We start from the raw sequence: 25,222 nt of genomic DNA, 5'->3' as shown, positions 1-25,222 counted from the left end.
TAATGATGACTGTCTGTTCTTATGGTGTTGAGGGGGAGGAAGCTCAAATGTCTTTGTAATGAAATATGAATGGACTAGAGTCCTCAGGTGGTACAAGAGGAAGCTGAATGTCCACCAAGTAGACATACAAATTTTTTTCTGTGTCTGCCCATCGGAAAACTTCTAATAGTAGAGTTTAAATAGGGGAGAGAAATGATATCTTACACTGATTCACAGGTCATAAACCCAGACACTACCTCTAAGTGATTCTTTAATGACATCATACTAAAACAAAACAAGACAACTTTTCTTTGGGTGAGGGCGGGGTAGTCTTTGGACCAAATAACTCCCTTATTTTCTATGAACTGCCTTATTTTACAATAACACAATCCTGGTTGTTAATAGGCAGGTACCATGGCACCATCACTTTAGGCTTATTAAGGGAAACACACACTTGGCTTCCTTTCTCAGTTTATGACAAAGATTTTGAAAAGTCATAAGAAGGATTTATAAAATTGTGAGAGATGAAATAAGACTGTTCAAACAGTGTCTCAGAAAGGGCTTAATGTGTTTTCTGAAGATTAGAGCGGGGTTGATCAGCCTGGCTCATTCTTGAAGTCCTTGATATGACTCCAGAAGCCCAGCTCACTGCCTGGCTAGTGCTGCTGCTCTATAGTCCTTGCCTTTTGTCCCTTTTAAGGTGCCAACCCCCATCTCCCAGTAGGTAACAGATAATTCCAACGTCTCCTTATAGCAGTTCACACCAGCCCTCCCGGACATGGCACATTCTGGACTTGGCTCCTACACTAGTGAGAGTGACCTATTATTCTATCAGTGTGAACTTATCAGATTTTCTTGGGCATAAACACAGTCCTTTGGTAATAGCAGTACCACAAGAGTGCCAGGATATATTGACTTAATGCTGCCGAGAGATGTTGAACGAAGGTAAACTTTCCCTAATTCATAGATTTTATTGAGAAGTCAAATGGATGCTTTTAATGTAGTCATGTTTCCTTCATGTAACTTGGGTATCTTGGTAGTTCAATGTGCATACGCTGATGGGCTTCTTGGGAAATGAATTTTATTAATAAGATGAGCAAATATTAGTGTAATATTTTCTAAGCGGTAGGCTTTTTGCTAGGCAATGATAAATTTAAAGTCGGAATTATCATTTTCCTGGAAGAACTCCAATCTGGTAAAGAAAACAAACATGCACAAAACTATAAAAAGAAAGGAAGAAAATTAAAAGTGGTAAAAGGGAAAATTTAAAATAGCTTTTTTATAGCCTTACTTCATAAAGAGGTGTTTATATTTCAGCAATTTAAAGGTAAAATTTAAGACACTGGTCAGTAAGTGGGAATGACCTTGAAAATATCAGGACCATCCCATTTACTACCCTGCCTGGGCAGTGTCCTAAATATTCGGTCCTCAAGTGGCATGCAACCTCCTCTAGATCTAATCATTTCTAAATAGATGGGAGCTCAGGAATGAATCGGAGTAATATCAAGAAATAATGGAAGTAATATTTAAGAAAATCTAGGCGGTGTAGTTGAGTCACTTCGAATGGGGAGAGTTTGGAGAGCTATACAAATGTGAAGATCATTCTTGCTCAGAGGTTGTATTGATGTTCTATGTTCAGATCTAGGTTGACTGGTGCTTACAGTCAGAGGTAGTTTTCAACAAAGTTGTTCTTTACATTAACTCCTGACATGCACTCTGGCAAAAATTATTATGCCGTAAAAATAAAATTTGTTCTGTAGCTTAGCTTTTACTTTCTTTGCCCTCATTTATTTTCCTTTAAGCCAATAAGTTCTTATGAAGAGCACGAAGTCACTGCTTACAGCAAACATCCACATAGGTGACCAAGAAAAGCAAAGTGTGTTTGTATCATGCGTCTCATCAAGCCTGCTGGTTATCCAGGCTTTCCACTTTATTTTCAACCCACAGCCTAATTTTATGTTCCTCATTGGCCTTATCTCTCTGTAAGCATTGTAGGCATTTATTAAGTTATTTTGGTAGGATAGTTTCCCAGTCATTAGACTCACCAATTAGCTCTTCCTTTCTCAATAGCATCCTTTTTACCTGGAACTTCCCACCCTCCATTTAAAAAATAAATAAATAAATCTCTCTCCTACTCAGCATTCCCCTATCAGCATCCGCTCTCAGGTCCTTCCAGTAGACCAAGGAGTAATAATATCTTAAAGTAGTCTTGCCAAGGCTATTTGCATTTAAATAGGATTCAAGGCATTACACTTTCAGAAGGTAGAACATTATTGGGGAATGGAAGAGAGCAAAGAGGGTAGAGGACAGAGGTGAACTCAAAAGGGCCTTTCTTCTTCCCTTGCAGTGAATCCCCTTTTATAAGTATAAGGAGGAGGCGTGTCTCCACCCATCAGTCCTAACAAGGTCACAATCGACTTTGATGCCATGTTTTTTTAATTATACCCTTTTCATAGTTATGTGAACTACTTATAATTATATGGACTCCTAACTCTCAGAAGCCAGCTGGGTGGGGATAATCTACCCAGGTTGCACAGGAAGTAGGGGGCAGCAGCGGGATTTAATCCAGGTCTGTCTGTGCCCAAGGCCAGTCTGGGTCCTTTATTTTTCCCCTAATCTGCCTCAGAGTGCAATGCCCCTCCTTTTGCTTGAAATCATTCCCTTTAATCTGTCTCCTAACACCCTGAAAAGCTTCATCGACTCTAACTCTATTTTCTAAGATTACATCTTGACTGTTCTTTTTATTCTTCCTTTAGTAGAAATAAATCTCACATCATTTCAGTGTCAGAACACTTATAGCTCAAATATAAGATATTATCCTTCTGTATTCGCTTCTGCAAAATAATACTAATTCCTATATTCCTATTACCATTCATCAATGCTATTAACGAACTCTCTATGGCCACCCAATTAATCAGTTAATTTTGCCTTCTCCAAAGCAATATTTTTTAAACACAGAAATAAATGAGTCAAAAATTTGACATATAATACAAATATAATTATTTTTATTTGTTTTGATTTTTAAACCTTAAAATTTAAAATTGATGTTGCAGGGGCAAAGTGTATTTAGCGCTACAGACCATAATTAGTAAATAAATGAATAAAAACAGAAATAAAAACACCACCGGCCAGGACATTTAGAAACTATCATCAATGCCTTAATATTTCCCCTCTTTTAAAAAATAACTACAAAAAGAATCTGCATTACTTAGGAGAGCTTTCAGAGATATGAAAATATTAGCCCTGACAATTAGCTATAAAGATTAAAATGTAATGGGCCATGCTTTTGCGAGATAACTGGAAAATGAAGCTGAGCACTCCTTGCTTTTATTTCTGCTCCCTGGGACAACAGTTTATCTCAACTTCATCCAAGCCAACACTGATAGCCCACAAATGTGTGATTTCCAATGTTCCATGGAGGATAGTGAACAACTTACCATTGAAACCTTTCCATATGGCTAACAATTTAATGTCATACGCACAAATTAAATGTTGCTTAATGTACAGAAGAAATAATTGTGTTACTCTAAATATGTGGTCCTTGTTTCATACATTCCTTCTAACAGATAATTGATGCAGAGGAGAGACAAAAGAAGAGACTCATTCCAAAAAATAAATGCTCCACAAAGCAATCTCTTGCCTCACCTAATGCATATGTTTCTCATGGGTCTTTTGTTACTCTGTAACGTATTAAATTATCCTTCCTATTACCTTGGCAACTAAAACAAGAGCTCCTAATATGCTGATGACTTTTGGACGATTACACCAGCTGTCAGTAATAAATGATAATTAAGGCATCTTTATTAAGCATGATGAGAATATGCAAAGTGCTTATTTTTTATAAAACTTGTTTCAAAAGCATAGAGGAACCCTCATAGTGACAAAATTCTCTTTCTGTACTTTAGATCAGCAGTATGGCCCTTTTTCTCTCTGAGGCTGGTAGATAGCTAGATAAATTGCAGCAAGCTTTAAGCCCCTTCCTGCTCTCCACCCCGCCCCCAACCGTTCCCTCCCTGGGTCTCTTAGTTATAAAGGTAGCAGAATGTGATGGTTTTTAAGCTGCAGTTTTAGCCAGTTTACCTTCAGAACAATAGCAACAGTAACAAAGAGTCTGTCCTAATAAAGGGTCTGTGCGCAGTCAGCTTAAGCAATGTAAAGTGTTCCTTTATTCCGCTTATTACCGTCTCCCCCAGAGGTTAACCATCTTAAAAGGCTGACATTTAGACTGAGAACAGGAACAAAGCATTACTAGAAAGCAGAGAGATCATCCTCTAGCACCAGCATCTCTACTTTCCGTAATCCTTCAGAAACATAGCAACTCAAGGAAAAAGAATCGATACCTTTGAATGAGAACATTCCAGCACAGGAATATCGCTGTCTTGTCCGCTGCTGAGCAGAATGAGTTGCTTGGGCATGTATCCCTCTCTTCTCAGCTACAGGGTCTGCTTGGTGGTTGCTGCCCACACGGGGAGCATTTACGACGTGTATGTGGTGGTGTTCGTCTGCAATGAGAGGAGACTAACCAGCACAGCTTGGTGCTGCTTGCCTGGAGGCATCAGATCTTTAGACCCTCGCCATCTGATTGGCTGCTTCCTAGTCTCACTGTACTCCTCTGCCTTAACCTTCGACTGTGTTCAATATATTTTCCCTGGTTAGGGAATTAGTAGCTGGTTAAAATGCAGTGGCATGATTTTCTATGAATATGTCTAATGTTTAATTTTTCAAAGGTCTACATAATCTACCCAGGAGTAACTTAATAAATTGAATATAATTTAACAATAGCAGTCTTATGTTTCATTTCTGAAAATACTTTGGGTCTAATGCACACATAACTCAGTGCTGAAGTGATCATCTGGCTTCTTGTAACGCGTGTGTCTGTATAATCAACATTAAATCAAAACAGATGGGAATGACAGAATATATTAAGAGGGCTATTAAAAAAGCCAGGAGGTGCAGTCGAATAAAGCTACTGAAACCATTTCAAGAAAGTGTTATAAATCTCTTACGCAAAATACTCTTACAATATTTATGGTTGATTTAATACGGTTATGATAATGAAAACATAAAGATCAATGACAGAAAGATGGTAAAGCCTTTGTTAACATCTCTGGAAGAAAAGTAACAGAAAGAAATATCAGACCTTTTCTTCTATGAAAGCAAGCAAAATAAAAAAGGAATAAAACCACAGCTTTATCTTCTTCTCTCCATCTATTAGATTCAATTTTCTACTTTACTTTGGTCAAGGGTTTAGTACAGGATATTTAAAATATACCCATTGGTATATTATTTTTCTAAATGAGAGGCTTTAAATTAAAGATGGTGAATTGACTGCATACATTTAACCTTCTCTCCCTCATAAAACCTCACTAGAATGACAATAAAGTTTATTGTTTTAAAAACAACAAACCCATGAAGGCAAAGAAGTGGAAAAATTGCAACCAAATCTAGAAAACTAGAGAGCAGTGGTAAGTGACCAGGAAAAGCTGGATCCTAAACTACCAATGGAGAATGTCAAGAAGTGACAAAATTCACAAGGTGTCAGCCTGAAGAAGCTCTGGATCTGGTGACATAATGGATCTTTGGAGGTAAAGTTAAGGTGTGGCTAAAAACAGCAGGTGGTCTGACTGCTTGTCTTTCACCTTAGCAGAACACTGAAGGTTTATTCTCTGGAGAGACTAAAACAGAGTGTTCCTCAACTGGCATGGTTACAAATAAAGGTACCACAAGGAAAATAAGGGAGTGAATGGAAAACGACCTTCTCTCCTGCTGCCAACTCCTAGGAGACAGGTGTGTACAAGATGTATAAAGGTGGTATACTTTCCAGGAAGGACATTTGAAAAGTGTTCTTTGGGGTCTCTGACCATTCCAAAAGATAAGACTTAAAGGCATTAATATTCAATACTCTTTAAGAAATAAATGGTCCAGCCAAATCACCCAGCAGTGAAGGTCACATTAATAAACTCTACACATGAGTTTTTAGTGCCTTACTCTTACATCGGAGCAAATCAGACCAATATCTAATATCAAAGCTGAGAACAGAACAAACAAAAAAATAAATGAATAGCAGAGAGACAAATCAATACGGAGAAAAGTAAATTGGAGGAAATAATAGGAAAATGGTTTAAATACTATCATTAATGCCCTTGTCGAAATTAGAGATGCACAGGCAGTTCTCACCTTGCATGGTGCCAACATGCATGAATATCAGTTACACAGTTTAGTTTATAACACTGATCCCCTGGTAATACAGTTCAGATTTCAGTTACCATAGTATACAAGCATATGTCATTGTGTTGTGCTTTGCTTTATTGCACTTCACAGATACTGCATTTCTATAGACATCAAGGCAAGACCCTTCGCCAGCAAAAAGATACGACTCACTGAAGGCTCAGGTGATGGTTAGCATTTTTTAGCAATAAAGTATTTTTAAATTAAGACATGTAAATTTTTTTTGACATAATGCTATTGCATGCTTAATAGACTACAGCATAGTGCAAACATAACTTTTACATGCTCTGGGAAACCAGTAAGTTCATCTGACTTGCTTTATTGAGATATTTGCTTTATTGCTGTAGTCTTAAACAAAACCCACAATATCTTCGAGGTACACCTGTGTTAACTATGGATAACCTAATGTTGTACACATTTCTCTGTCCACAGTCACTAAATGATAATAGATGCGCACTTATCACGATCAATGACCAATCCCTTCTTTCAAAGTCTGTCTGTGATTGTTTACTGCACAGCTGTTAGTTCAAACACAGACAGCAAAGAATGTGATTGTGTAGCTTCCTTCTTTTTCACTGATAAACAAACCCATGTAACACTTTCCAGAATGGTTAATGAAGAAAGGGAATTGGTCAACAAAGATGAAAGTGTAACAATAAAATTAGAAATGTAGCACTGTGAGTGAAATTTGATATAATTAGAAATGATGATAGCAAGTGAGACAGGAAGGGACCTACATGAACCACATTGTAAAAGTCCAGTGAATATAAAAAACGAGAAAAGTTGCTTCGACATCTTTTAAATTAAATTACACTAGAAATAGGAAGCCACTTAGATAGGATCGAAAACTGTAATTAAAAAAATATTTGGCTAGCATTCAGGGAGAAGTGTCGGTTAGTTGCCATATTAAAAGAAAGTAGTGATTACAAAGGCGTAGAAGAAACTTTCATTGTCAGTAAAAGCTAGCTTCATTATTTCAAAAGTTGACTGAACTGACTAATGTAAGCTATCTTGTGAAGTTTCTAGAGCAGAAAAGGATGCTGCTATGAAATTTGCACCTACCTTCCAAGAATTGATTAACATGAGGGGATATTATAATTGGTAAATATTTTATGTAGATGAACGTGTTTGTGATGAAAAGAATGTAGATGTCCAAAAGGAAGTGATACCGGCAAAACAATTCACATTAAAGGGCTCTCAGAAACATTTCATGACACTAAAAGCACAAAAGATAAATAATTGGAAGCTTTTTCAAACTTAGAAGCATAATAATTCAAGACATGGTAAAGATGCTCATTAAGTATTATAAGTTATACCATGAGAAGGTGGCAAGCATTATTTCCAGATAGAAAGCACTTTAAATTTCAATGTTTTTGATGTTTTAAATTACAGTGTACTAAGTAAATATGTTTTCTTATTTTTCGTTTCCCTATAAATTAAAACCGATAATATGAATTTTTCATGTTGTAAAAAAATTGTTAAAGTTTACAGAACAATTGTCATTTTCCCAATTGATCATTAAGATTGTTTTGCCTGGTTTCTGCTTGGTTGGTCATGATTATTTTTATAATCCTGCAGTATTATACAGAGTGAAGATAGACTATATTGTATCTAAGAAACAAGAATAAGCAGCTGTAAGCAAGAAATACATGGAATGAAAAAGTTCTTGGAAAGCTCAATGAAAGGATTAGAAGATCAAGTTGAAGAAATAGTCTCAAAAAAGTGAGTAAAAAGGCAAATCTAGGAACCCAATATCTGGAAAGCAGAAGCTCTATCTAGCAAAAGAGAATGAAACAACAACAACAAAAAAAAAAAAAAATGAAGAAAGAAACATCAAAAAATAATTCGAGAAAGGTTCCCGTGAGTTTCCAGATTGGAAGTATTCCATTAAGGTGTATAATTGGCTCATGATCATGGAATTTGGGATGAAGAAGATTCTATAAACTTTTAGAAAGAAAACCATGAACTTCATAGAATTAGGATGGTATTATTTTTTTCAATAACGACACTAGAAGCTGGAAGATGATGGAAAAATGTCTTTAAAATTCTGAGGGAAAATAACTTCCAAACTAGAATTCCATCTCCAGCCAAATGATTTCTAGGAGTTCAGATAGAATAAGACATAATTTTTGGATATGAAAAGTCTTTAAAATTTCCATCTCAAGACCCTTTACTCAGGAGTTTATTAGAGGTTGTGCTATACCAAAATAAGAGAATAAATTTTAAAAAGAGAAAACACAGAATCCAGAAAACTGAGATACCACGCAGCAAGAAGGTCAAGAAAACATCCATCCTCAAGAATGGTATGGGAGTAAAATTTCAAAATCAGTGACAGGTAGCCAACCCAGAGCTACTAGTCTAGATTGGAATAGGCCAGAAAGTTCCAAGAGAGATAGTTTTAGAAAGACAAAATTGTTGTAATATATAATATATTTGATGTTTTGAACAATTTGTATTATTGGGGGAGTACTTTAGGATATTTTAATTGTAAGTATATAAAAGAAAAACAAAAAAAAGACAATTTTAATGTATAGGAAAAGCATTCATTGTACACTTCATGATTCAGACTTGTGTAGTGTTTACACAGCCATATAATAAAAAACACTGAAAATTGATACAAGCAAGAGTATGATATTTGAAGAATAGTTGACTACAATTACAGCTGTGTGGTTAAGAGCAAGATGTATGAGTGAAAGAGAAATTTTCATCTTCCAAAAGAAAATGAAAATATATAAACATTATATAACATCAAACCCGAAAACTGAAACATCAAGTAGTAGAAATATAAGCATGTTTTTTAGAAATTAAAAAAAAAAAAAACTAAAAGAATTCACTTAGAACTTCTAACGATTACATCCGGTGAACAAGAAATAGCCAGGAGTGCTGTTTTTGTAATCACTGAATTTAACTCTAGAACCTGTATGCATAACCGTAATGGGAATAAAAATGATCATACTACAGAATATTAATGGCTGAGGTCGATTTGTGTTTACCTCCTGATGATTAGTAGAAAACTGATTTCTAATAATGTGAAAAGAGGAGACACATTTGTGTGAAAAACTTTTATTACTTTTGAAAGATGCACAAAAATATAATCCATTAAAAATTTTACCTCTGGAGAGAAAAACCAGAGGGGTCGGGTGAGGAAGGTAAAAATTTTTTTCCTATATATTTTCTGTACTGTTGAAAAATTTTAATCATAAAATTTTCAACAAAATTAAGAAACTTTTAAAAGAAAAAACTTTTAGTCCAAAAGAAAAAAGTACACATTACTATTTAAGAGCTTGTACTTCCAGCTGGTACTTCAACTTGATCTTCATATTGAATTTGTGTTCTAATTTAAAAATGAAGACTTTGATCACAATAAAAATTAGAGTAATATATAAAGCTAAATAAGCATGTATAATATTAATGCGTAATGTCGCAAGCATAATGTGATTCAGTAACATATAGAAATTGTCCCGTCAGATTTCCTTACGTAGTAAGTACTACATATGTATGAAATTTCTTGAAAAGACCGCATAGCACTTACTACGGGTAGAACTTGTTGGGGGAGGGGGCGTAATGTGGCTCTTTGTGGAGGCAGCACAAGAGATAAGGAATTCAGAGATGGATGAATAGCCTCTTACCAAATCATCAATAAAGTGGCTAAATTTATGTAATATTTTCTGGGAACAGAATTTTCATGGAGTGGTGAAAATTCAAGAAGATTAGCCTTCTTGTCATTATTATAGGGAAAATAGAGAGAGGTCATATTGAGAGAGAATCTTGGAGACAGAAAAGAAGTTACAGGGGCTTAGGGAAATCATGTGGAATACTTTTGGTGGCCACTTGCAGTGGATTTGTGCTTGTGGTCAAGATCTGCTCAGTTGACTTCTGGGTTGTATATAGGAATGATGGATGTGGTATACTTTGGCATCCAAATCTTAATTCTAATGCTTGTTCCAACATTTGCCAACTGAATAACCTTGGATAAGTCATATAAATATTCAGAATTTCAACCTTTTCAACTCATCTACCACACAACCACCACTATAATAATAAAATGTCTTGGGAATCCTTAAAAAATGTTAATGCTAAACAAATCTAAAACAATCTTATGATACAGCATAGTTATACCTTACAAAATACTATATAAATTCTTTATTTCTCAAAATGTAATTCTCTCATGTATTTCTTTTTTAATCTCATGTAAGTGTGATAGTTTGTTCTGTAATGCCATGTTCTAGGATACTTTGCTCAATATTGCAAATTATGAAAAGTAATAAAAGTCCTCAGTATACAAGCATTTTATTATTCATTTTCACCTTAATTCAAGATCATCTCTGACTTCAATGGTAAACATTTGACTTCTAGTTGAAATCCTCTACTGAATATAATATGTTTGTTGACATTCTCTTTCAGTCACTTTCTTATTAGAGGCCCTTAAAAAAAATAACACATCTTAAAATCGATGATAGAACATATATACAAGACTGTTCAAAACTCTGAACTGATGAAACAGTGGAATGAAACAAAATAGCACTCAAGAGAAATATATAAATATGTTCAGCATATTTTTCTCCCAAACATTTATAATTATTTAAAAATAAAACTCATTTATGAACATGAAATAATCTATAAAATGAAATACCCTTACTGCTTTACAACAAAAGATTTTGTGAAATTATAAAACAGCTATAAATTTTACATCTTAATAACTTTTAAACAAATAAAAATAAATTAATAAAAAATTTAAAATACCCATTTGATCCCTATTGAGGAGTTTCGAAAAGGTCAATGACATTTAATTCAATTGTAGAGATCTATAAAGATTTGGCTGTCACAGAAAATGCCTTTTGAATCACCTTTTTTGGTTAGGACATAAAATAAGTATTGCTTTAGCATGTATCTTTCAGAATATAATCAATAAGATTAATTTATTATAAAAAATAGTTTTCACAGCTAATATTTCTACATAATCATTTATCTATTTATTTATTCACTAAACATTGAATGCCTCCTTCATGTTGGTACAAAAATTTGTGTGAAACTGTGGATTTCAAGGTATAGAAAGGAAAACTAGAGGCAACATGTATTAAGAAGAGACCGATCCACTCTATAGCATAATACACCTTGTCCATCCTGTACTATACCCTGCACTTTATAAGCCATAGCCAGAGATACTAGAAGATTGTTACTTTAAATTTACCTCTTCCGGTGTCTATGCAATTCATATGAGCAATGCTTCTTGTAAATCTAATTAGCTTTAATTTGTTTGCCATGAGTGATTACACTTTTCCTTAAATCTTTGCTTTCAGAACATAATTGAAAAGTAATCTCTTATGCTGTATGGAAGTAAAAGAGCTAACATAAAAGGGTCAACTGCTTATGTAAGGGCTTGAATTTGTACATTTCTATTAGAAACTTTACTATAAAGTAAGGGAATCTCTGAAGTTTTGAAATATAAATGCTAACTGCCAATTCTGGATCCCAAAACAGGCATACAAAATACACTTTTGATAATTAACCAATGGTACAAAAGGCAGCCCCTTTCCTTCCTCAGCACACACTCTCACTGTTTACAGTGATTTCGTTCTTTTGAGTCTGTCACTGCTTTTGTCTACTCACTTCAAAGCCATATTCAGCTGCAGACCTCAAACACAATGCAGAGGGCTGGTGTCTGCTTACTAGAGCTGAAATGCTTTGTTTCAGAATTGCCTTAACAACGAAACTTATTGGTCTAGATTTACCACCTCGACCTACTTCATTCATTTATTTTGATGAAAATGGAGACTTCTGATGCTTATTTACTGAAAGACATTCATTCATTAGACTAGTGCTGATATGAAAATAATTATTATTCTGATAAATTGCTCCATTCATGTTAGCTCTTCTGGACAATAAACAGAGGGAATTATCACTTATATCATATAAGTAATTCTAGGGAACACAAAGGTTTCTACTTTAAAATATGCTTTTAAGTGCCACTTTAAGCTTAATGAAAATAAGTCATCTCTAACCAAACTCCCTAATGTCTCCCTCTCCTTGAGACACATTTACATCAGAGGTACCTGTTATTAATACCAGGCCCTAACTAAGGTGAAGAAAACTAGGGAAACACAGGTAGAGATTGAACTGAATACATATTATTCAAAGCATCATCTTTCTGCCTTGGTTCAAGGATAAGATTGTGGAGAGAAATTTAAGAAAGGCGAAGTCAGGGAGTGAGAGTTTAGAGAGAAATAAAGAAAATTCAGTGTTATGTACATTCTAGAAGAAAGTCAGCAAAGAATAAAACTCAACAAAACTATGTATTGAGATTTAACACTTCCTTATTACTCACAAGGATCTCTTTTGTGATTTTCCACAGATGGACTCCATGATTCGAAGATATTGAGTATCGATTGAGTTGCATATATTAGATAAAAATTCATCTCCCTTTGTCTTTAATAGATCAAACATGAACATAACTAATCAGTAAAGCATAAATCAGCATGAAAGAACTGGAGACAGCATGGTTAATTGTTATGTTTCCAGTCTAAAGCTAGAATTTTGTGTCAGCTTTTGCTGCTTTTTGCAGGAAAATGACAATATCCATTATATTTCTAAAATATTGAACATTATCATAGAGCTAAGCAGAGATTTCAGTAGCTTCCCAGTCCAGGGAAGAAAAAGGCATAAATGAAAAACTAGGAACCATGTTGAAAGTACATTAATAGTATAAAAAAATAAAATAAACTGTTTTGAAAAAGAACCAAATAGAATTGCTAGACCAAAACAAATATAACCATTGATATAAAAAAACAGTCAGCTTAAACAGCAGATTAGACACACTTGAAGGGAAGTTAGAAAAAAATAAGAATGAAGTCTTAAGTAGGGGTGTCTTCTTGAGCAGCAGAGCTCAAGAAGGAAGTGAGTGCTATCAGAAGAAACTTACGGGTAAGCTAGGGAAGAAGGGTAGGCCAGGAAGAAAAGCCAGGCAAAGATGTGATTTCAGATAAGTAGAGCCTCAACTCCATCGTACGGGGGCTTCTGCATCTTGAATAGCATTAAGAAATTATCCTATCTTAAGTGTTTTGAGTTCTAATGGGGAGGAATAAGAGACAAGGCTTTAGATCAACCCATGGTAAGCAGTTGGAACTGAGATTTCTTCATATATCTAAAGTCTTTCAAATATTAGGCTTTTCTTGATAAAAGACTGGGTTAGAAAAAAATCTATGTGTTGTCAAAGGGAAAGATACTTTTCTTTCTTAGCATTACAGCTGAGTGAAGGACAAAACAAAAAACTAATGTATGCCCTCAAAAGAGTTTATGGTTCTTCCGTGATCCTCGAAACTCAAAATGAGAAACTGAGATAGTGGCTCAGGTTTGATAATGTCCTCAGGTGTATGATGGAAGCAAGTTCTTTCTGGAGAAATGGTCCCTCAGCCAAGGTCTCCTAGAAATTCACTAGATTTAGGTTGATCAACTTGGCTAGAATTGCCACTCTTCCTCTTAAAGCTTTCTGGAACTTCCTGATCTATCAAATGAAGTTGTTGTGCTAAAGAATTTTTAAGGTTACTTCCAACTAGGATTTTCCATCTGGCCAATGTGGCTTGTGCCACAAATCTAAGACTTTTGCAACTAATATCAGTAATATCACAAGTCACTAGAAAACACTAACTGAATTTTCCAATATCTCTTGTTTTCCTACAATGGCACAAAGAATGTTGGTGCTTGATACATTAAAATTAACAGAATAGAAATATGAAAAAAATTATTCAGTGAATTCCAAAGTAAATGAGCAGTCCCCCCTGTCAATATTATTAAAAATCTTATCCTATTCAGAAGATGATCAAAAACAAAACTAAGGAGTTAGCAACCAAATCATTAAATTTTACCTGAAACATTTTATGTAAGCAATCTGCTTCTCAATACTGCAGAAAACAAAAACATGTTTGGGAGGTTGTTTTGGCTTAAGCAGAATAGAGTTTGTGCCTCTTTTTCACTAATCCTTGACAAGCTGTGGAAACCATTTTTGTTAAAGTGATCAAAATCCTCAGTGGCAGAGATTCTTTTGCTTCAGTTTCACTAGCGTTTTACAGGCAGAAAATATCTCCAAATGGATGGAAATTTGAATTAGCACTGACTAATTTTGATCTCATGTAGCTTGCAACTTCATACTAATTGTTTAAGGCATTCTGGCACTATTAATTGACAAACTATAAGTCACTCAGGCTCCCAAAACTAACTAACTGGGTTGAACGTCAATGAAAGGAAACAGGCATTTTTTTTAAAAATTGATAAACAAAATTGAAATCATTTTTAGAAAGTCCAATTTAAAGAAGAATCTGTTTTGAGAAAGCAATTGTTGCCATTTATTCTAGAAAAGACAAGAACATAATTATTCACTAATTGCTTTCAACTGAACAGGTCAATTGTTCCCCTGATTTGTTTTAAAAAAATACACAGAATTTTACAATTCATTTCTGCTGGCATCCTCAGGCATGTTACTTTGCCACTTATGTCATTCTCTGTGTTCTCATTTGGTAGTAGAATGAAGTCAGGTCTAAAGCTTATTAGGGTCTTGGGAAGGGGAGAGAATGTTTAGGGCACCAAAAGAAAGAACCATTTCTTTCCACACTAGCACAACACTCAAGGAAGGTTTGTTAGGTTTAATTGGGTTGAATTAATCTGAGTTAAATAGAATTGAATTCAATCTAAATGAGTCAATCAGGTCTTATATCAAGTCTTAATGTTGATCTTTAGACTAAACTTTATTTTTTTTTAAGTCCTTGAAACTTGTCTTTCAACAAGGGCTCAGAACAGTCATCTGTAATTTCTTTCTGGGAACAGTTAATGTTTTAAAAGATTTAATTTAGGAATGTTTTTTTTCAGTGTCTTTATCATGCAATATTAATTATCTTTCATAGCCATTATTTTTCATTAGAACCTCAAATAAAATAATATTTCTTGCCGCACTTTTTGTTAGTATTTGATTCCACAACTAGACTTAAGATCTGGGAAGATAAGTAACTGTGTCTTTTGTTTATCCCTCTATCTTAGAATGGCTTGTTAGTGCCTGGCTTATAACATTTGCTTAATAAGTATTAAATAATGAATTAATAAATGAATGAAAATAACTAAGAAAAAAGCTAGTCGTAATTATGTAATTATCATGACACCTGAAAAAAAATAGGTAAATGAAGCCATTAGTTTTTATATTTATGCTTAAAGTTGTGGTCAAAGTTGTTTACACTAGCCTTTAACCTTAGGTATGCAGATTTGTTGATTTTTTTGAAGTATATCAAATTTTAGGCAAAATGGGAATGTGGAGTAGTGTTTTTTTCCCAACTTTCCTTATGACAATGAGAATTTCAACGAAGAGGCATATGATTTCTTGAGTGGTTTATTCAGCATTACATGTAAGACATCTATGATCCTAAAAGGTAAAATAAAAACCACCATTAATTAATACCAATTACAAAAAGTGATATAATCTTCAGATTAGCAAGCTGCCAACATAAAGAAAACTACCTCCTTCGGTTTTTCCTTTGTAAAGAAATAATAACCATTATGTAATAAGATTTTAGGTAACCAGGTGGATTTTACCAAGGTGAAACAGAGAACATTCCTTGTGAAGCATATCTTTCTTTAAAGTCATCAATGCCTTTTTATTTACAAAGCTTAATATATGTTAAGATATGAAATAACGTGTTCTACCCAATAGTCCAATTATGGACTTTTAAAGTCCTAATACACTTGCCGAAAATATTACTTTACTAAAACTTCAATTGTAATTTGAAGTATATGGAAAATGGAAAATTCCCAAAACCTCAGTATATCAGTTTAAATTGGCACTGGGTATAACATCTAATAGGAAAGGAAAAATAAACATATCTGTTATGTTAAAAAGAAAAATCTTACATTCCTGAGAGATTTTAACATGTTTGAAGATTATTTACAAAATTAAGCCTCTCTATAATAGAAAGGTAAAAATTTCTAGAATCAGATAGTCCTCAGTTCCATTTTCAGTTCCATCATTTATATTCTCTGTAATTTTGTAGGCACTAGTATAGATGGTAGGCCACCAGCTTATCAAGAACCTGTGGATACAGTGGGAACTCTGGTCAGTAGTGTATCAGTGACTGGTGGCCTAGGCAAGTGCATCTGCGAGTCTAGCATGGTGTCTGAGAATTAGTAGGTGCTCACTACACATTGCTTTACTTGACAGACAAAATGAATTTATAAACAGCAATACTTGGTTAAGGTCAAGAGTTAACCATACTAACAAAGAAATCCCCCAAAGCAGCGATGCAAAAACCTTTAAGTTTCAGTTCTCTCTCGTATAACAATGTTGGAGTGAACAATATAGCCTGTCAAGAAGCAAGGTTCCTTCCATCTTGTCTAGGGCATCCTATTCTTTGTGACTGAGTTGGGTCAAAGGTCCCAGGTGTACCAACCTGGATAAAGGGGGAGGGTAGAGGAGCACATGCTCAACGTTTTAGAGCCCTGATCCAGAGTTTCAATGACATTTCCATTCAAATTCCATGGGAGGAACTTAGTCACAAGACCACCACTATTTGCAAAGGGGGCTCAGAAATGTTGTTGGTAGAAGGACAGTCATGAGCCAAGACAGAACATAAATTTTAAGAAAAAGTGTGGGAAAATTCGTGGTGTGTAACTAGCCGTGATCCCCTTAGACTCTGCCCAAAATTGCCCAAATATTTGTGTGTACTTCCCCTATTCATAAGACACAGCCATCCTCTCTCTAAGAAAACCCCTCAAAGTCCCATTTGTACTGGACCCAGCTAAAGGTCTAGGTTCTCTAGGTAATAGACAGTCTTTTTGATCTGGTCCAGCTGCTTATCATCCACTGACTGATAAACTAAAAGGATGCCCCCTTCACCCCACACAGTGGTGCAGTGGAAACAGCATTCCGGCAATGAAGACCTCGGTTTAGAAAAAATGCAAATTCACTGATGGTCCTTAACTGGACAAGAATTGTACAGATTCCCTGGCCTGACAGTGAAATGCATCCTTGGTTAGTTTATCGTGCCATGCTGGTTCTGTTTCTCTCAGAGGATCATCACCTTCCTTGGGCCCAGGCTATGCCATTTGAGGAGGGTCTTCTTTGTTCATTGTTTCCAAGCTGATATCTGACGTGGATATGGAGAATATACTTGCTTGGGGTTCAAATAGTCACTGGCATTTGTTATTTCAAAAATTTAGAGGCTTCTCAGTACTTTTATTGCTCTAAGTCAGTCCCAGGTTCTAGTCACCATACACAACACATTGTTCTTAGGCCAGCCTTATTTCCTGGCTTCTGGGATCCATTCTTCAATTCTTCATTTTAAAGGTACCTATTTTGAGGACATGTGAAACACTGAGTTTATGTCCAAAGGTAACACTCTCAATCTGATCTTTTTTTTTTTTTTTTTTGGCTTTGGCTTAATAGTAAGTCTTTGAGAAAGCGTCTGAGAGACACAGTTATGACTCTTTATGAAGTTTAAAAGCAGGAGGTATTTCCAACCCCATCTGTTCTATTTCATCTCTGCTTTTAAGCTTGCCAATTCTTGCCTTTCATTATCTTTTTTCTTGTAATACCTTGTTAAATGCAGCAAGGACTAACCAACACAAATAAGCCTTCTGGTACTGTAATGTGACTATAGTTTTGGTAGGTCCATGTGGTCTGCCTTCCGAGTTATCACAGTGGAAAATTTTATCAAATGTTTAACTAGAGCATAACAAGGATCTGTAGTCTTCTAACATGATGTATACATGCCCTCATCTCCCACCACATAACTGTTAATCGCTCATATTACCTGTGTTAATCACATAAGTTCCAGGAGCCAATTTCTATGTTGGTCGTAGAGAAGCTAAACTTCTAATATAAAAAGGCAGCATGATACACTGAATTAAAATAGGATTAGAGCGCAAATTTGTTTGATAGTGAAAGAGCATGCCATTTACAATATGTCAAGACAACAGGCATAAGACAGGACTATTCACAGCAGATTGGGGCTATCTTCATTCTATTTGAAGTTTAAATATTTACATTTTAATTGTTTGTTTCCCTTTCTTATGGCGGTACTGAGATGAGTGATCTAGAGAGGCAGTATGTCTCCTCTCCACATGAGCCCTTAGTATATATGGTTTCTTCCATCTTTTTAGTTCGATGGTACCTCCCTGTTTTGGCTCTATTTTAAGGAGAAGGCCGAGTAACAACCATCACTTCGTCCACGTTGTAATAACTAGAACTTAGTCACATGGTTACACCTATGCAAGGAAGACTTGGAAATGTGGTATCTGATTAAGCAGTTATGGGCCCAACAACAACTCCGGTGCTGTGGGGAAGTGGAAGAGAGATTTTGGTGAATTTCCAGCAGCCTCCACTAAAATAGTAATCTTCCTTATAAAGAATTATTTCCTCATTTACAGTATAAGATTCAAATTCCCAATGTTCCTAGCCTTTCACAAGTTCTCTAAGATTGTATCTACCTGTGTTTATTAACTCTAATTCATTTACTAAATATCCTGGTTTGGAGGTATCTCAAGCTTGACGCCTTAACCCAACTTATTGACATATGTGGTCTTTCACTATTATTTTTCACACTCATTTTTATTTTTGTGATATTTTCATAGTGTACTGTCTATCTTCGATATAAATTGATCTCCCCCTTTCTGTGGGGGTTGACATTACTCTCAGTTATTAAATACCAAAATCTTTATTTTTACATTATTAAGAGATTCCTGACTTTGCCTACCAAGGGAAAATCATTTTTTTCTTAATCCTTCCTTTTCCCTAATATCTTAAGCATATTTTTATATTTTCTCTTATAGTCATAAGAGTTGAGAGGCCACTTTAGCAAGGACCATGAATGTTTCTTTTGGGGCGGGCCCTAATCCCTCTGCGCACCCAGTGGGACTAATGGCTGATTTGATTCTTTCTTTTCCTGGAAATGAGAGTTTGCCTCCACTTTTTATTACTCACATAATTGACTTCAGGGTTTAGCGTTTTACTAATTGGAGCTTTGACAATCTCCTACTGTTAGACTTGTTTTGGCAAAATCACTGACAGGCAGTTTTGACAGGAAAAAGTTTTCACTAAATTCCAAGGGTGCCGAGTCTTAGTCCTTAGTACCTCTTAATCCTTCAACTCTCTCAAATTCATTTCTAGTCTCAAGAATAAAAGAAGCCCCCACTGCCTTCCACAATCTTCATGTGAGCGGAATCGTTAAGTGCAAAGAACTCAAGTACTGCAAGATGCTCTTTCTCAAGTCATTTAGATTCTCTGGGGCATGTTATCCAGGCTTGAAGTCAATTAACTCTTCTAGTAACCAGCGTGGCATTCACGCTAGGTCACTGCAGTCATCTGCAGAGCAGTTGGACTCTATAAAAGTCAGGAGTTTTGGAAGGAGAAAACAGCTGGAGGAATCTGACTCACTGTCCTGTTAAGAGGTATAAAATCGCTTTGCATGAAAACTGCTTAAAGGTGAAAATGCCAGTTTATGAATGTTTTGTACAAACACGAATTTATGATATTGCTAAGTGTGAAATGAACAATTAATGAACGAAGGTTGAAAGGCTCGTTTTTATACATAGATTGTAGGTATGGTAATAACGATGACATCTGAAGGTACTTTTCTGACCCTACTATTTTATTTCCATGAAATAGTATCAGAAATATAATGGTGCTTTTTTTTTCTTTTATGATTTTCCTAATATGGTATATAAAAATAAAGCTTTTCATGGGAATTAAAATAAAAGAGTCCTTTCAGAGTTCCAAAAATATTACCCAAACTCTGCCAAGATTAATAAGGTCAAAGTTTCCATGAAAAGCATAATTTCATGAGAGTTATGCCTGTTCAGATGTGGATAAAAAAAATATACCAATTTAATACTCCTTTCTGATATGCACATCAAGGAAACGTTAATTCGGTTCGTCATATTATTCGTATCACCATGGGTGTTGTTACTGTAATTTTTGTCATTAGAAGATTGAAGTGACTAACATTAAACATAACAATAATTTGCATTTGATAAATCTTTATTGTTTCTATGTTTATGTAGTATTTCCACATGTCTGAGGTAAGTTTAGCAGGTATGAGTATTATTTCTTTTCCAATTGTTAACAGCAAAGAAAGTAAAGCACAGAGAACATCAGTGACTTAAGCAAAATCGCATAGAAAATGAATGGTGAACTAAAATTCAGTTCTACAGTTTCAAGTTTAATTATCTTCTGGCTACTGAAAAAAAAAACCTCTACAATATACCGCATTGGAATAAAACTGACTAATAGGAAACAATGGATTGCATTTACCGTAAATGTAGTCAGAGACTTCCACTGTTTTCTAATGTTATGCCTTAATTTTCAGAACCTGCACTGGCCACTTCAAATGGTAAAGAAAACAAAGCTCTTGGAAAACAAGGTCAAATTGAGACTTGGAGTCTCTGGGTCTACCCAGGAGAGCTCGAAGAGGAGGAGGAGAAGCCTGGAACACTTACAGTAACTATGCTGCCTTTGAGAGATAGCATCATTGTAACCAATACCACGGTCTCATTAGCGCAAATTCTAATCTGGCTTTGTGTGAGATTTTCCATTCAGTCCTTGGTTATTGTCCTTTGGTGGAGAGATCTGGCAGATGATATTTGAGTGACCTCATTCCTCTGAAAGATGGGCTTATGCCAGAAATTGAGTTCTGCAAAATGGAAATGGCTTGGAGGGAAAGGAAAATATGGATGTCCAGTGCGATGTAACTTAGAGAAGTTGTAGACCGAACAAGTAAAAAATAATTGTCTCAGGGGTGAATTTGGTGTCTCCTTTTGGCATCAATTAACAGTACGATTAACTTCCAGGTGGCTTGGTTAAAAAAATAATTCACCAAAGGAAGTATTAGAGCTGGTGAACTGTAAACCAAATTAACCCTAATGACAACCAAATTTCCCCTAAAGTGGTCATTTAAATGTGGCAAAACTACATAAAATGCATAAGATTTGCATTATATACACTTGAATATAAATGCAGCAATATTCAGTAATACCAACAGGTAAAATAAGCATCAAAAACATCATCAATATATTGATTTAATTCAAAGGTGAGAGTAAATAATAACTTGGAATGTATATTGAGAATTATAATATCTCAATTGTAGTAGGATTTGCTCTATGATATCTCCTATAGAATTAGATCAGAATTGCCCAATTTAAAGGGCCAATTCTTTTGAATACTTCGTTGCTGTTAAAGACTGACACACCCACACTCATACAAAAAAGATGTAACAAATGAGTGCAAAGCATTCATAGATATGTGGAAAAAGTAGCTTATCTGAAGTAAATTTATACAGTGACGTTTATCATCATACAGAAATAGTTTCTTCCTTGAAATGAACAATAAAAGCAGTTCTCAATAATGCTCTTTGGTGTGACATGGTATGGCAAAAAGGACATGAGCCGACAAGCTGGACCTCAGTTCATATCTCAGGTCTATAAATTTCTGTATGAAAATCTCTTTATCTTCCTGATCCTCAATTTCCTTATCCATGTAATGAGGTTGGTAATAAAATGATATGAGAAGTGTTTGGTATTTTGTGGGTGGGCTCCCTTTTTTACTCATATAGCTGCTTCATACGTCGAAATAAGTTTTGGCATCTAATACCTGTTGTGTCAGCAGGATAGAGCTTTCTAAGTCCAATAAGTGTCCTGTAATATTTTTAACAACCATAGTTTTTGCAATTTGAAACATTTTATGGGATGCCAATTTACATTTCAATTGTATGTCACTTTCTAGCACATGTTCACAGACGGCTTCATCTGAAATTTAGAAAAAAACACTATTCATAAACATTTTGCGGGTCCACCAAATTTTCAATACTTTCCACTAGTTCCATTCTGTGTTCAGGTCATAAACCAAGCTCTTATTTATCTGGCAAAAAAAAAAAATGGCTAGGTGGAATGAATGAACAATCTCCCTTTTTCCAAAATAGTCACTGCTCATTAATGCGCTTATAAATAATAGCTGGATTTTGAGGAGCGAACATTACTAACAATATATGGTAACTTGTTTTCATGAAATCTGTGTTTTATTATATATAACAATTGCATCTATTAGAATCCTGATTGGGGGACATCATGTAATATTTAGGTGCTGACCTTAAATATTTTGGTTTACAGTGCTCCCCGACACAGGAAACAGAACTGTCTCCTTCCAAGGTTGCACAGTCATGGCATTGAGGGTGAGGGGGGCTGGACTTCAGCCTGAGCCTCAGAGCTATAGCTGGAGTAAAGCTGCTCATGGTATCTAGGGTGGATAGTGAGGTGTGATCCAGCTGGCTTCCTTAAAAGGTCACTGACCCCGACCTCCATCATGAATCTGAAAATGTCATCTCACTGATATTTCGCCTTCAAATAAATAAATTGTAATGCATAATTATAATTGTGGTATATAATATATAGTTATAGGCTAAGAGTAAGAACAAATTTCTCCTGACCAAAAACAAACACTGAAACATATTTATTTAGTTTTGAAATGTTAAAATGACACCATAATAAAGATATACATATAAGTTAGAAACTGAACTGTCCTGATATTAGTCTCATTATAGCAATGTAATACTATAAACACTGTGGTCTCTTCAATTTCCCACTCTGTAAAAAGTGGGAAGCCACATGGAGCTTTTAGGCATAATAACAAGCCTCAGCACCTATACTAAATAATAAAGATGCGTGGTGGCTTTCATACTTCCTCTATAAGTGAGCCCACAAACTATCCTGACAGTTTATTTTATGTTCAATAATTCTAGTACTTACCTCTATATTTTCTTTATTCTTTGCCATTTTTTTCTCTTCCTCACTTCTAGTATAATGCGATTCTCCTGTCACACGTAAAATACCTATGATTCAAGAACCTGTTTCTGAACATCTTTTGCAAAGTCCTCATAGAGATTGCAACTACTGCGAGGATGACATTCCCAATTAATTCTTCAAATAGTTTTAAAGCATCTACATAGAAGAATAAAAACTTTAAACATGAGTTTAAAATTTTTCTTTCTTTTGTAAGAGCAATTTTGAAAACTGTATTTTCATTCTCATACAGACACTCTCCTACTTTCAACGCATCTTCTGGGCTTGTGTGGGTGATCAAGGACGACAGTTGACATGTTATTTCATGTGAGTGACTATAGAAATTTTCCAACACTAAGATTTATCTTGGATGTTAGTGATATAATCTGTAACATTCACCTATGGGTGTTCTTTAGCACTTTTAAAAAATAAAAATCAAGCAAATAATAAGTTAGGTAGGTTCTCACTTAGAAAAAATATCTAACAGGAACATAATCAAAGTAGATAGAACTGACCAAGGAAATTTCCAGAAGAGAAATTGATTTCATGGATTATCCCACTGCATCTACTAGAATTGCAACTAATGATCATGAGAAGGCTACCTGGTCCTGATGTGTCACATTAATAATCCTGGAACTACCTTTAACTCATTGCTTTATGAAACCAATAGGAATATTTGTGAGAGCAGTCAAAGCCACACTACGGAATGGGAATCATCTTCGATTTGCTATGCAGTTTATATCAATACATCACAAACAGCAACAAAAGCTAATAATGTGTAGTTTTTATTTAAATTTCCAATTTCTCCTTATTAAGAAGCTAGAATCAATTTCATTTGATTAAGCAATTAATTTCCATTCTGATTTGGTCAGGATTCTTCATTGTTTTTCCTTGCTCAAAGTCTGCTTCCCATCTATTTATATTCCAAGTTTTGTCCTGTACAACTATAAAGCAGAAGGTGTCTTAACTGATGTCATTTTTAGAAAATTCTCATTCTCTACATTGTAATATCTTAAATCTTAAATATAATTTAAGTATCATGTCAGCCACTCCTGAAGAGGTGTTGTCTCCCTAAAATTGACTTCAGAATGCCTCCTGCTATCTGATGGATTGGCAGAGATGGAATTTTTCTGTTTTCAAGGTCTTATAACTCATTGCTCTCGAACTCTACCCTTCTATTTTCCTTGCACCCACTTAACATTACATATCCATCCAATAATTTTGATTCATTGGGAACATATAGTACAAGTTTTCCATCTGTGCTCCATTTATCACATTATTCAGTCTTCTAATAGAGCATTCTGTACTTTTTTATTTTCTTTATATTCTTCTCTTAAAATATTCTTTGCTGTATCTGGAAGAGAATGTTTATACTCACACTCTTGAAAGAACTTCTGCTTAATCATCTAACTAACTATTATTAACTTAATGTGTTTAATTTGACAAAGGTAATATGTGATACATACACAGAATTAAGGCAAGATAACTAAAAAAAATTAATAGATAAACGGACTTTGCTATATACTTTCGTAAACAGTAAGTTGGGTTTGAGGGGCAGCTCTACAAATGACAGCTGAGAACCATGAAAGTGAGTTTTGTGAAGGGGTAATTCTGTAAAAAGTTCAGTACAGCTTAGCTTCCTGTCATGGGACCCAGGACTGACCAAAAGTGGCAGTTGGGTGCCTTGGTTCAGTAACAGTTGAGGCCTGCAGTTCCAACATTGGTATCATATGGAATCACCTGCATGCTTTAAAAAAGTGCTGAGCCTGGCCCTACCCTAGACCGCACATACACGCCAATGGTTCTCTGTCTTTACCATGCATCACAATGGTCTGAAGGTAGTTTAAAAACTACAGATGTCTGGGCCCCAAACCTTCACAGGGTCTGTTTCAAGTGGTCACAGTGAGGTCAGATATGTATATTTTTAAAACTGATTTGATCGTCATGTAAAAATCCTTCCTCTCACATATTCAGGTTCTGGTTCTCCGAACCTGTCCTTTAGACCCATTACATATTCTGTATGTAAACTACTGCAGAATAATAGCCTGTTAAAATATGATGAGAGTCAGATTACTTTATCTTATACTCTTACTTAGAGGCAAAATAGTAAAGACTAAAATAAGGTGGCTTAGTAAATGTCACCTTCAGCTGCTCAGGGACAGATGAGGATAAGAAGGTAGACTTTCCAGACAGAGCTATTTCTTCCACATCA

The 25,222-nt window shown here is 35.1% G+C and overlaps 1 protein-coding gene across 1 annotated transcript in view; it reads right to left on the bottom strand.

The window, feature by feature from the left end:
• Positions 1-4,499, bottom strand: part of SORBS2 (sorbin and SH3 domain containing 2) — a 300,348-nt gene extending 295,849 nt beyond the window's left edge. The window contains exon 1 of the mRNA XM_016143937.2: positions 4,320-4,499. The gene's annotated coding sequence lies outside the window, so the exon portion shown is untranslated. The remainder of the gene's footprint in view (positions 1-4,319) is intronic.
• Positions 4,500-25,222: the final 20,723 nt, after the last annotated feature.

The sequence above is a fragment of the Rousettus aegyptiacus genome, unplaced genomic scaffold (assembly GCF_014176215.1).
Source record: "Rousettus aegyptiacus isolate mRouAeg1 unplaced genomic scaffold, mRouAeg1.p scaffold_m13_p_11, whole genome shotgun sequence".
In the NCBI taxonomy this organism is placed as follows: Eukaryota; Metazoa; Chordata; class Mammalia; order Chiroptera; family Pteropodidae; genus Rousettus; species Rousettus aegyptiacus.
Note: the sequence above shows the minus strand (reverse complement) of the source record. Positions and strands in the feature narration are given on the sequence as shown.